Consider the following 13717-nt stretch of genomic DNA (forward strand, 5'->3'; position numbering starts at 1 on the left):
AAAAATCAGGGAGACACTATTTTTTTTTTTTTACAGCAAAAAATGCAAAAAGCAGGATAATAGAGATGTTTTACCGTGGAACATCAAAACCACAGTAATAATTTACTGGTGTATACCAGGCTTTTTAAAATATATATATATTTGCGGCTGAACAGTGAGCGACACACTCAAACTGTTTTTTTTAGATACAAATGGCCCAAAAGTGGATAATACTGAGGTTTGTACCGTGGAACTGCAAAACCATACTTGTATTTCTCGGGCCTACACCAGACTACTTTCAACAGATATATTTGTGTCTGAAAAATCAGGGAGACACTATTTTTTTTTTTTTTACAGCAAAAAATGCAAAAAGCAGGATATAAGAGATTTTTTACAGTGGAACAGCAAAAGCACACTTCTGTCTCTCTGGCCTACACCAGACTATTTTCAACAGATATATTTGTGCCTGTAAAATCAGGGAGACACTATTTTTTTTTTTTTTACAGCAAAAAATGCAAAAAGCTGGATAATAGAGATTTTTTACTGTGGAACAGCAAAAGCACACTTCTGTCTCTCTGGCTTACACCAGACTATTTTCAACAGATATATTTGTGTCTGAAAAATCAGGGAGACACTATTTTTTTTTTTTTTTTACAGCAAAAAATGCAAAAAGCAGGATAATAGAGATTTTTTACCGTGGAACAGCAAAAGCACACTTCTGTCTCTCTGGCCTACACCAGACTATTTTCAACAGATATATTTGTGTCTGAAAAATCAGGGAGACACTATTTTTTTTTTTTTTTACAGCAAAAAATGCAAAAAGCAGGATAATAGAGATTTTTACCGAGAAACAGCAAAAGCACACTTCTGTCTCTCTGGCCTACACCAGACTATTTTCAACAGATATATTTGTGTCTGAAAAATCAGGGAGACACTATTATTATTTTTATACAGCAAAAAATTCCAAAAACAGGATAATAGAGATGTTTTACCGTGGAACATCAAAACCACAGTAATAATTTACTGGTGTATACCAGGCTTTTTAAAATATATATATATTTGCGGCTGAACAGTGAGCGACACACTCAAACTGTTTTTTTTAGATACAAATGGCCCAAAAGTGGATAATACAGAGGTTTGTACCGTGGAACTGCAAAACCACACTTGTATTTCTCGGGCCTACACCAGACTATTTTCAACAGATATATTTGTGTCTGAAAAATCAGGGAGACACTATTTTTTTTTTTTTTTACAGCAAAAAATGCAAAAAGCAGGATAATAGAGATTTTTTACAGTGGAACAGCAAAAGCACACTTCTGTCTCTCTGGCCTACACCAGACTATTTTCAACAGATATATTTGTGTCTGAAAAATCAGGGAGACACTATTATTATTTTTATACAGCAAAAAATGCCAAAAACAGGATAATAGAGATGTTTTACCGTGGAACATCAAAACCACAGTAATAATTTACTGGTGTATACCAGGCTTTTTAAAATATATATATATTTGCAGCTGAACAGTGAGCGACACACTCAAACTGTTTTTTTTAGATACAAATGGCCCATAGAACTGCAAAACCACACTTCTATTTCTCTGGCCTACACCAGTCTATTTTCAACAGATATATTTGTGTCTGAAAAATCAGAGGCACACTTTTTTTTTTGGGGGGGGGGGCACCAAAAGGTTAATAAGATGGGTATTTGTACATTGTGAAGGACGAAAAAAAAAAGAGGATTTAGATAAAAAAAAAGGATTTTTCCTGTCCCCCGGGACCTGGAGCTAAGTCCAGCAATTTCAGCGACAGGAGCAGCACACAGGACTGTAATGCAGCGTTTGCTGGTATAACCACTGCGTCTCCTATACAGCCTGCCTGCCTGCCTGATATACCTGGGATGGATATTAGTCCTGAGAAGGACTGTTTGTTTGATCTGGCAGCCTTTACAGACCCTACACTAACTATTTTTCAGGATATATCTGTCCCTAAATCAGCAGCGCTGTCCCTACACTGTCTGATCTGGAGCGACTGTGTCCAAGATGGCGGCGCCCGGTTTTAAATACTCGAGGTGAGGCTGTGCGGCCAGCCAATCACTGTAATGCCCACAAACAACATGGCTGCGGCATTACAGTGACTGGCTGGCAATCCCTGCATGTTCATTGGCTCTGTAAAGAGCGCCAAACATGCAGGGCGGAGACCCGAGCTCCCGCCCGAATAACCCGGAAATGCTCGGTGCTCGCCGAACATCCCGAGTAGCGTGATGCTCGGGCGAGTACCGAGCAGTGTCGAGCATGTTCGCTCAACACTAGAGGCCAGGTCATCTGGCTAGCACCCCATCACTCTCCTGCTTGGTTAAATAGCCCTTACACAGCCTGGAGGTGTGTTTGGGTCATTGTCCTGTTGAAAAATAAATGATGGTCCAACTAAACGCAATCCGGATGGAATAGCATGCCGCTGCAAGATGCTGTGATAGCCATGCTGGTTCAGTATGCCTTCAATTTTGAATAAATCCCCAACAGTGTCACCAGCAAAGCACCCCCACACCATCACACCTCCTCCTCCATGCTTCACAATGGGAACCAGGCATGTAGAGTCCATCCGTTCACCTTTTCTGCATCGCACAAAGACACGGTGGTTGGAACCAAAGGTCTCAAATTTGGACTCATCAGACCAAAGCACAGATTTTCACTGGTCTAATGTCCATTCCTTGTGTTCTTTAGCCCAAAAAAAAGTCTCTTCTGCTTGTTGCCTGTCCTTAGCAGTGGTTTCCTAGCAGCTATTTTACCATGAAGGCCTGCTGCACAAAGTCTCCTCTTAACAGTTGTTGAAGAGATGTGTCTTCTGCTAGAACTCTGTGTGGCATTGACCTGGTCTCTAATCTGAGCTGCTGTTAACCTGGGATTTCTGAGGCTGGTGACTCGGATAAACTTATCCTCAGAAGCAGAGGTGACTCTTGGTCTTCCTTTCCTGGGGCGGTCCTCATGTGAGCCAGTTTCTTTGTAGCGCTTGATGGTTTTTGCAACTGCACTTGGGGACACATTCAAAGTTTGCCTAATTTTTCGGACTGACTGACCTTCATTTCTTAAAGTAATGATGGCCACTCGTTTTTCTTTACTTAGCTCCTTTTTTCTTGCCATAATACAAATTCTAACAGTCTATTCAGTAGGACTATCAGCTGTGTATCCCCCTGACTTCTGCACAACACAACTGATGGTCCCAACCCCATTTATAAGGCAAGAAATCCCACTTATTAAACCTGACAGAACACACCTGTGAAGTGAAAACCATTTGCTGTGACTACCTCTTGAAGCTCATCAACAGAATGCTAAGAGTGTGCAAAGTAGTCATCAATGCAAAAGGTGGCTACTTTGAAGAACCTAGAATATAAGACATATTTTCAGTTGTTTCACACTTTTTTGTTAAGTATATAATTCCACATGTGTTAATTCATAGTTTTGATGCCTTCAGTGTGAATATACAATTTACATAGTCATGAAAATACAGAAAAATCTTTAAATGAGAAGGTGTGTCCAAACTTTTGGTCTGTACTGTATATCTGTTTAAAATAGTCTGGTGTAGGCCAGAGAAACAGAAGTGTGGTTTTGCTTTTCCATGGTAAAAAATCTTTATTATGCTGCTTTTGGCATTTTTTGCCATAAAGAAAAACAGTAATAGTGTCTCCTGATTGTTCAGACACAAATATATCTGTTGAAAATAGTCTGGTGAAGGCCAGAGAAATAGAAGTGTGGTTTTGCAGTTCCACAGTTCAAACCTCTGTATTATCCACTTTTGGGCCATTTTTACTTAAAAAAAAACAGTTTGAGTGTGTCGCTCACTGTTCAGCCGCAAATATATCTATTTAAAATTGTCTTGTAAACCCCAGTAAACAATAACTGTGGTTTTGCCATTCCATGGTAAAAAATCTCTATTATTCAGCTTTTGGTATTTTTTCTGTAAAGAAAAACAGTAATAGTTTCTCCCTGATTGTTCAGATTGTTTAAAAGAGTCGGGTGTAGGCCAGAGAAATAGAACTGTGGTTTTCCTCTTCCACGATTCTAATCTACTTTTTATTACCCTTTTCCCATTGATAGTGCGAGTGTAAGCTATTTTACTTCCTTTACAATGGGCAAGGCGCGTGGCAAGGGACGTGGAACTGGACATTCTGGTGATGGTGCGTGCAGAGAACGGGGCCGTGGCCAAGGTGAAAATGTGCCACAACCAACAGCCACATCTTCTCGCTCCCACTTCTTGACCGAATTACTGGGGAAGCACACTACAACACCAGTATTGCAAACTGATCTGTGTGAACAGGTTATTAATTGGATAGCAGATAATGCTTCCAGTTACCTGGGCACCACCACCTCCGGTCTGTCTTCCACACGGTCAAATCTTAGTAGCCGTGAGTCTCGACCGCATACTCCTCCTCACCCTGATGCTCCTTCCTCCCACCATGCCGAGTGTCATCATGACAGCAACTGATCCCACACTTGGACACTCTGAAGAGCTGTTCACTGGTCCATTTCCAGATTTGTGCCCCTCGCCTGCTCCGCTTGAAGTGGTGGAAGAGGAGATCCCATGTAGCGATGCCCAAATATTTGAACAGCCACGGCCACAGGAAGTTGACGCTGGCAATTTGTCACAAGAGGTGGAAGATGACGAAACACAATTGCCAGGAAGTGAGGAGGAGGATCGTGGTGTGCAAGTGGAAGAGGAGGAGGTGGTGGATGATCTAGTAACTGACCCAACGTGACAGGAGGACATGCAGAGCGAGGCCAGCCGCACACAGGGTGAGGGAGGCAGAGTACCCCAACAGGCAGGAAGAAGCAGTGTGGTGGCCGCACACAGAAGGCAGGCAACAGTTCCACGTAACACCAACACGAGGGACGTTGCCAGTACAACCTGTAGGTCTTCCAAAGTCTGGAATTTTTTTAAAGACTCTGCTGATAACCCTAAAAAGGCCATTTGTTCCACCTGCCATGCCAGCATCAGCAGGGGTGACAAAACTACCAGCCTGACCACCACCAGCATGATCAGGCACATGGCAGCAAAGCACCCGACTTTGTGGGGTGAACCCCATGGTCCACGACCAGTGTCAGCGGGTGTCACCACTGCTTCTTCCACTGTTGTGCGTGCAATAGAAGCCCCTGTTGTGTGTGCAAGGCAATCCCCTGTCCATACTGCATGTAAAGATGCCCCCTCCTCTCAGTCTTCACTTGTTATGGCAGTTTCTCAAGAAACAGCATCAACGTCCACGTCCACATCCCACCGCAGCTTTCAATTGTCCATATCCCAGACCTTTGAATGAAAGCGGAAATTCGCAGCTAATGCCCCACAGGCCGCAGTCCTAAATTCGCACATTTCACGACTGCTTGCGTTGGAAATGCTGCCTTTTAGGCTGGTGGAGACGGAATCCTTCTGCAACCATATGGCGGTGGCCGTCCCTCGGTACTCGGTCCCCAGCCAACACTATTTTGCCCGTTGTGCCGTCCCTGCACTACACAAGCACGTGTCCCAAAACATCTGCCGTGCCCTCAACAATGTCATTACTGGGAGAGTCCACCTGACAACGGACACGTGGACAAGTGCTTGTGGCCAGGGACTTTACATCTCCCTGACGGCACACTGGGTAAACATAGTGGAAGCCGGGACCCAGTCGGACCTGGGGATGGAACACATCCTCCCCACACCGTGGATTGCGGGCCCTATGTCAGTCAGAGTTGCCTCCACAGTGTACAGCTCCTGCGCATCATCCTCCTCCTCCTCCTCATGTTCATCCTCCATCTCAGATATCACCACATCAGTTACAAGCTGGAAGCATTGCAGTACTGCCTCCGCCAAGCGGCAACAGGCTGTGCTGAAACTCATAAGCTTAGGTGAGAAACCTCACACTGCTTGTGAGTTGTGGACAGCTGTGAAAGAGCAGGCAGATCTGTGGCTGAGACCGCTGAACCTACATCCAGGCATGGTCGTGTGTGACAATGGCCGTAACCTGGCGGCGGCTCTGAGGCGAGGCGAGATCACACACGTACCATGCCTGGCTCATGTGCTTAACTTCATGGTTCAGCGGTTTCTTAAATCGTACCCCGAGTTGCCAGATCTGCTCGTCAAAGTACGCCGCCTGTCAGCTCATTTTCGCAAGTCGGCTACAGCTTCCGCCGCCCTTGCTATGTTGCAGCAGCGTTTGCAGCTTCCGTCACACCAACTGGTTTGTGATGTCCCCACACGTTGGAACTCTACCCTACACATGTTGCGAAGGATTTGTGAGCAGAAGAGAGCAGTTGTGGAGTGCCAGCTGCAACAAGGCCGTCGATATTCAGGTCAGACTCCACACATAAGACCTCAGGAGTGGACCTGGATGTCTGACATATGTACCATCCTGACAAACTTTGAGGAGTCCACCAAAATGGTGAGTGGCGATGACGCCATCATTAGCATCAGCATTCCACTTGTCTGTCCTTTGCAACGCTCTCCGCAGAGAATTAAAGAGGAGGCATTGCAGCCAGAGTATGATGAGATGGATCAAGAAGCCATAGTGGTCGATTACACACAGCCCAGCCTCATCTCATCCCAACGTGCATTTGGGGACAATGAGGGAGAGGAAGAGGAGGAGGAAGAACAGGAGCTTGCATCATGCGTTGTAGACGGTAGTACCTGTACAACTGTCATACCGTGCGTTCAGCGTGGGTGGCCTGAGGACAGGGGGGAGGAGGAGGAGGAGAGCATGGTCAGTCGTCATCTTGGTGAGGACACGGAAGTCTTGCCCGTTACCAGTCTGGCACGCATGGCTGACTTTATGTTACGCTGCCTTAACCATGACCCTCGCGTTGTCAAAATGTTGGGTGACAGTCATTACTGGTTGGTGACACTTTTAGACCCCTGCTACAAGGAGAACTTTCACTCTCTTATTCCTGAGGTGGAGAGGTCTACAAAAATGGGGCAGTACCAGAAGGCCCTTGCTGCAGAACTGTTAAAAAAATTCCCATCTGAACACGCTAGCGGCAGAGGTCACAGTTCGTTGCCCAACCAAGGCGTACATATGAGAGAGATGCAACTCCAATCCAGCAGAGGCAGGGGAACACTGTCAATGTTCTGGGACAGTTTTCTCAGACCCTCCCTTCGGACAGACCTTGAGGCGCGGGGTACTCTCACAAGGAGTGGAAAGTTTCAAAAGATGGCGAGGGAGTACCTTGCCGACCGTACCAGCATCCTCCGTAATTCCTCTGTGACTTTTAATTATTGGGTATCCAAGCTGGACACTTGGAATGAACTCGCTCTGTATGCCTTGGAGGTCCAGGCCTGCCCTGCCGCTAGCGTGTTATCGGATCGTGTTTTTAGTGCCGATGGGGGAATTATAACTGATAAGCGCACTCGCCTGTCAGCTGACAATGCTGACAAGCTGACCCTTATCAAAATGAGCAAGGGCTGGATTGGGCCAACACCAAATGACAGCAGACTAACATAAAGTCAAATCCACTGTGTTATTTCGGTAGGTGTATTCACATGCACCGCTTCACACCCACACATGGGTATGCGCTTCCTCATTTCGGCTGTTTTATGTTCTTCTCCTTATCCTCAGCCTCCACCACCACTACACTGTGTGCTGAATTATTAGGCAAATGAGTATTTTGATCACATGATACTTTTTATACATATTGTCCTACTCCAAGCTGCATAGGCTTGAGAGCCAACTACCAATTAAGTAAATCTGGTGATGTGCATCTCTGTAATGAGGAGGGGTGTTGACTAATGACATCAACACCCTATATAAGGTGTGCTTAATTATTAGGCAACTTCCTTTCCTTTGGCAAAATGGGTCAGAAGAGAGATTTGACGGGCTCTGAAAAGTCCAAAATTGTGAGATGTCTTGCAGAGGGATGCAGCAGTGTTGAAATTTCCAAACTATTGAAGCATGATCACCGAACAATCAAGCGTTTCATGGCAAATAGTCAACAAGGTCGCAAGAAGCGTGTTGGCCAAAAAAGGCACAAAATAACTGCCCATGGATTGAGGAAAATCAAGCGTGAAGCTGCCAAGATGCCATTCGCCATATTTGCCATATTTGCCATATTTCAGAGCTGCAACGTTACTGGAGTATCAAAAAGCACATGGTGTGCGATACTCAGGGACATGGCCAAGATAAGGAAGGCTGAAAAACGACCACCTTTGAACAAGAAACATAAGATAAAACGTCAAGAATGGGCCAAGAAATATCTTAAGACTGATTTTTCAAAGGTTTTATGGACTGATGAAATGAGAGTGACTGTTGATGGGCCAGATGGATGGGCCAGAGGCTGGATCAGTAAAGGGCAGAGAGCTCCACTCCCACTCAGATGCCAGGAAGGTGGAGGTGGGGTACTGGTATGGGCTGGTATCATCAAAGATGAACTTGTGGGACCTTTTCTGGTTGAGGATGGAGTGAAGCTCAACTCCCAGACCTACTGCCAGTTTCTGGAAGACAACTTCTTCAAGCAGTGGTACAGGAAGAAGTCGGTATCGTTCAAGAAAAACATGAATTTCATGCCGGAGAATGCTCCATCACATGCATCCAACTACTCCACAGCGTGGCTGGCCAGTAAAGGTCTAAATGAAGAAAAAATAATGACATGGCCCCCTTGTTCACCTGATCTGAACCCACATAGAGAACATGTGGTCCATCATAAAATGTGAGATCTATAGGGAGGGAAAACAGTACACCTCTCGGAACAGTGTCTGGGAGGCTGTGGTGGCTGCTGCACGCAATGTTGATCGAAAACAGATCAAGCAACTGACAGAATCGATGGATGGAAGGCTGTTGAGTGTCATCATAAAGAAAGGTGGCTATATTGATCACTAATTTTTTTTGTTTTTGTTTTTGCATGTCAGAAATGTTTATTTCTAAATTTTGTGCACTGATATTGGTTTACTTGGTGAAAATAAACAAGTGAGATGGGATTATATTTGGTTTTTATTAAGTTGTCTAATAATTCTGCACAGTAATAGATACCTGCATAAACAGATATCCTCCTAAAATAGCCAAATCTAAGAAAAAAACACTCCAACTTCCAAAAATATTAAGCTTGGATATTTATGAGTCTTTTGGGTTGATTGAGAACATAGTTGTTGATCAATAATAAACATAATCCTCTAAAATACAACTTGCCTAATAATTCTGCACACAGTGTATACCACCAGGGTGACCGTGGTCCATGTTGCCATTATTGAAAGTTCCTCCGTCCTTATTTTTGTCAGCTTTTGCTTGGAAGGCATAAGCAAAGACTGTGGGAGACCCACTCCCCAATAATGGGAATAATATTTTTAAGATGCTGTACTGTATGGCTCTTATAAGGGGCATTAAAGCCGTCTTTTTAAGCTACTGCGACCTCCACCACTTTTCCAAGGGGCATTACAACCCTCTTGTTAAGCTACTGCGACCTCCACGTCTCTTCCGAGGGGCATTAAAACCGTCTTGTTAAGCTACTGTGACCTCCACCACTTTTCCAAGGGGCATTAAAACCGTCTTGTTAATCTACTGTGACCTCCACGTCTCTTCCGAGGGGCATTAAAACTGTCTTGTTAAGCTACTGGGACCTCCACGTCTCTTCCGAGTGGCATTAAAACCGTCTTGTTAAGCTACTGCGACCTCCACGTCTCTTCCAAGGGGCATTAAAACCATCTTGTTAAGCTACTGCGACCTCCACAACTCTTCCAACGGGCATTGCATTTCCTCCTAATTTTAGTCAGCTTTTGTTTTTCAATGCATAGGTGAACACTAAGGGAGACCCACTTCCCAATAATGGGTAGAAGGATTTTAGTACGCTGTAATCCACGTCTGTTTCAAGGGGCATTGCAGTTCCTCATAAATTTTGGAAAGCCTTCCATTCACTGCTTAAGCCAACAGTGCACAGGAGACCCAGTTGCTATAAATGGAAAAAATCGTTTAGTTAAGGCCCTCTGACCTCCATGTCACTTCCAAGGGGCATTGGAGTGCCTCTAAATTTTTCGTAGGCATTGCACTCACCGTATGCCCTATAACTGTGTAGCCAAACCGCTCCTTTTGGTACAGAAACATATCCTACAAGACATGTGTGGTTGACTGGCCTGATATTGATGTGAATGGTCCCTGTTCCTCTTGCTCTTCCTCCTTTGCCACCACCTCATCAATCATTTATCACCTGAATCTTTGTTTTAACGGGAGTCATAGAACTGGGATAGTAGCAGGAAATCATCCAGCAATCCTCGGAGGAGGTAGGATATGCGCCAAAACGCTGACCACCTCAGGCCTAGCCGCTACTACATACATGTGCTTGCATTCAAAGAAAACAAAGCAGATGCTAACTTGTATCATCATCATGCTCCTCACATTGGCACTCTCAACTCCCCTGATGGAGAAGCCAGGGCCCACCGGAGGAGTCTGGTTCTCTGATGGGCTGGTCCAATGCTGCCCTAAAGCAGGCCAGGCTAAGAAAAGTGTGTGGGAAGGTAACAGGAGAAATAGGGGTGCCTGGGGACCGTTTATGGACACCCGGCCGCCCCCAGGCGGCTGGGGACCGTCTGTGGACACCCGGCTGCAGGGCGGCTGGGGACTGAGTATGGATACCTCACTGCCGAAGCAGCCATGAGGTAGTGGCCAGCTTCCGCCTCCTCCAAACTAAAAGGCCCCATTTCAAGCGAAAGCTAGCAGTATGGTATTGCAGCCTGCGGGTGGGTGGGTGGTTTGTTGGCTGCATATTTGCGCTTGCATTACAAGGAATGGGGGAGGTACAATTGAACACTGCCCTGGGACAAGGACTTGCACAGGAATAGTTGCAAGTCTGCATCTTCTGATGCGGCAAGGATGACTTCTGATGGGCACACTTTTAGGCAGTGACCTGGGTGTCAGAGATGCTTCCAGGGGTCTTCCCTGTGCTGTTCCCATGTCTTTTCAGCACTGTATGCATGTGTCACACAGCACATGGCCAGATAAGATTGTAAAATGTTAAAATGACATTTCCCGGTGAATACATTTGTCACGGTTGAAAGCAATACAAAAGTGCAAAAACGCATAAAAAATGCTACTTGTGAACATAGCCCAAGGTGTGGAGGAGTATTTTTTTTTGGGTTATTTATTTTACCTTATACACAAGTCTTTACCCTGGAAAGGCACTTCCTTAACATATTTCACAGCAAAGCAGTTTCAGTCCTTAAAAGTGGCTTAATACCTCTGACCACATTGTTGACAGCAGTGACCTGGGGGTCAGAAATGCTTCCTGGGGCGATCCCCATGCTGTCTCCATGTCATTTGAGCACTGTCACTATCGTTTTGGGCACTTGTTAGGCTTTTAAAAGACTGCCAGGGGTGCCGCCGCAAAAATGCTCGGGTCTCCCATAGACTGACATTGAGCTCGTTGCTCGGGTCGAGCACCCGAGTATCACGGTGATCTCGGCCCGAGCTTCGAGCACCCGAGCATTTTAGTGCTCGCTCAACACTAGTCCTTACCTAACTTTTCAAGATGTTTCAGGGCATTGTTTTCAATGTATATTTTAAATATATCATATTCTTTTTGAAATACTTTAATAATTTATTTAGAAGGTACTAAAGAATATGTGAAAAAGAATGCAAAACTCAAAATATTTTGTCCTTTGTGGGTTATTTTATATGTTAAAATGACATCAGAATTTCTATAATTATAAAAATTGAACTTGATTAATAATCAGAAATGCAATCAGTGAATGTCAGCATTCAAGCCCTGTAATGTGAAGATTTGTATTCTGATACAAGCACGTGGTGAGTAGGCTTATTAAGTATGATGTTTTACTTCAACATAAATGAGCCCATTATAAATTTAACCTTTGCTATTTCTAATCAAAATCACTAAGACAAGAGGGCACATCGACAGTAGCACAACGAAGAAAGTGATGAAGGTTAAGGAAAAAATGAAGCAAACATGAAATTACGAATGTACAAAATCAAGAACAGCATTTAAAAGTAAAAGAGTCAGCCAACATAGTATCAAATGACATAGAAAATAGATCATTTTTTTGTGTAGGTTATTCTTAGTAAATAAAGTAATATTAAAATAAGTTGTGAATTTTAGCTGACATTACTAAGGAAATAATTTTTTTTATGGAATAGATAGATAGGAAAAATAATAGGTATAGGATATAGAATACTGGCTAAGATTTCTCTGTATATAGTGTACAAAATCTATAAAGGGACAGCAATCTAGTTCAAACCCTCATTTTTTCAAGTATGTAACACTTTAGCACAGGATACTTTGGCCTTTTCAAGTCTGGACCCATTTATCCTGGGCTTAAACATCACATTCATGGGTTAATAAAAGTCTTATTTTCCTTGCTTGTAAAAGGGCCAAAGTATCCTGGATAGCGATGAGCAGATCTGTGGAAGTTCGGGTTCTAGGAATCCCTCTCCTTTTCTCTCTCTCCCTCCCTCTCTTTCTCTCTTCCCACTCGGAACTCCGAACACTTAAATGGACTTCCGGGAGATATCCATGTTCGGAGTTCAGAATTTTAACATTTGGGTTCGCTCATCTCTAATCCTGGGATTTTGGGTGAATAAAAGCTTCCACTTAAACTGTACAGACTTGCTGCCAATTTCTTGGATTTTGAGGATAGATAAAGTAGATTACATTATTCTTAAACTTGCAAGCTTTCCTTATTTTATCACAACAAAACTGCAGAAAAAAGGACACACCTATGCTAGATATTTGGGAATTTCTATGGTTTTGTAACTCTGTTATATAAATGAATTAGTCTTTTTCCACCTACAAAATTTTGTTTCATTTATTCAATATTGGTCCTTTCAATTTTGGGACTTCTTTGCTCCATAGTTAAAGATACAACAAATGGTCAAGGTTTTAATTTCACTGTACTACTCTCTCCAAGGCTGCTACTTATTCTCCTTGTACACAGGTTAACTAAAAAACATCATTTTGTTAGAGCCTTTCTTTTTTGTTTATTGTCAAATTTGTGTTAGGCTGCGTGCACACGATGCGTTTTTCATGCGTTTCCACTGCGGAATTTCCGCAGCAGAAACGCATCAAAAACGCATGGTAATCCGCACCCCATGGTCCCTAATGGCATTCCGCAATGTCAATGCACATGCTGCGGATTTTTCCGCAGCGTTTCTGCAGCGCTCATAAATCCGCAGCATGTTCACTAATTTTGCGGAAGCGCCGCCATTGACTTGCATTGAGACGCATAGAATCCGTGTCTGTACATTTGTACAAGCGGATAATATGCGTTTCAATGTGCGGATGATACCCAAGTCTGGAGGAGAAAAGACTCTCATCCAGACCTGGGTACCATTGTACCTGTAAAAAAAAGAATAAAATAAAAAATAAAGTTTATATTCACCTGTCCGGCGGCCCCTGCAGCGCTTCTCCTTCCAGGACCTGAGATGATGTTGCGGTCATGTGACCGCAGGCTGTCTCGCGATGTGCCGGCAACCCGGAAGAAGCCAGGACGAGCGCGACAGCTCACGCGGCCGGGCATCGGAGGTAAGTATAGCTTCATTTTTTATTTTTACGGTCACACTGTATAAATCCATGCCTTTTGCATGGATTTATACAGTGTGACCTAGTTGTCAAGCACTTTCCAAGTGATGCTATCGCCTGGAAAGTGCTTGTCAGTCCGCATGCGGAAACACATGCGTTAACGCATGTGGATACGCATGTGAATCCGCATGTATTCTGCAGGAAAAACGCATGCACAATCTGCATGCGTTTTTTCTGCCAGGGAGATGCAGAAATGCTGCTGAAATTTT

At 44.1% G+C, this 13717-nt stretch overlaps 1 protein-coding gene across 2 annotated transcripts in view; it reads left to right on the forward strand.

Moving 5' to 3' along the window:
• Window positions 1-13717, forward strand: part of SPOCK3 (SPARC (osteonectin), cwcv and kazal like domains proteoglycan 3) — a 572172-nt gene that overhangs the window by 494008 nt on the left and 64447 nt on the right. The window lies entirely within an intron of this gene.

This window comes from Phyllobates terribilis, unplaced genomic scaffold (genome assembly GCF_046119375.1).
Source record: "Phyllobates terribilis strain yellow unplaced genomic scaffold, ASM4611937v1 Scaffold_1__5_contigs__length_1240528914, whole genome shotgun sequence".
In the NCBI taxonomy this organism is placed as follows: domain Eukaryota; kingdom Metazoa; phylum Chordata; class Amphibia; order Anura; family Dendrobatidae; genus Phyllobates; species Phyllobates terribilis.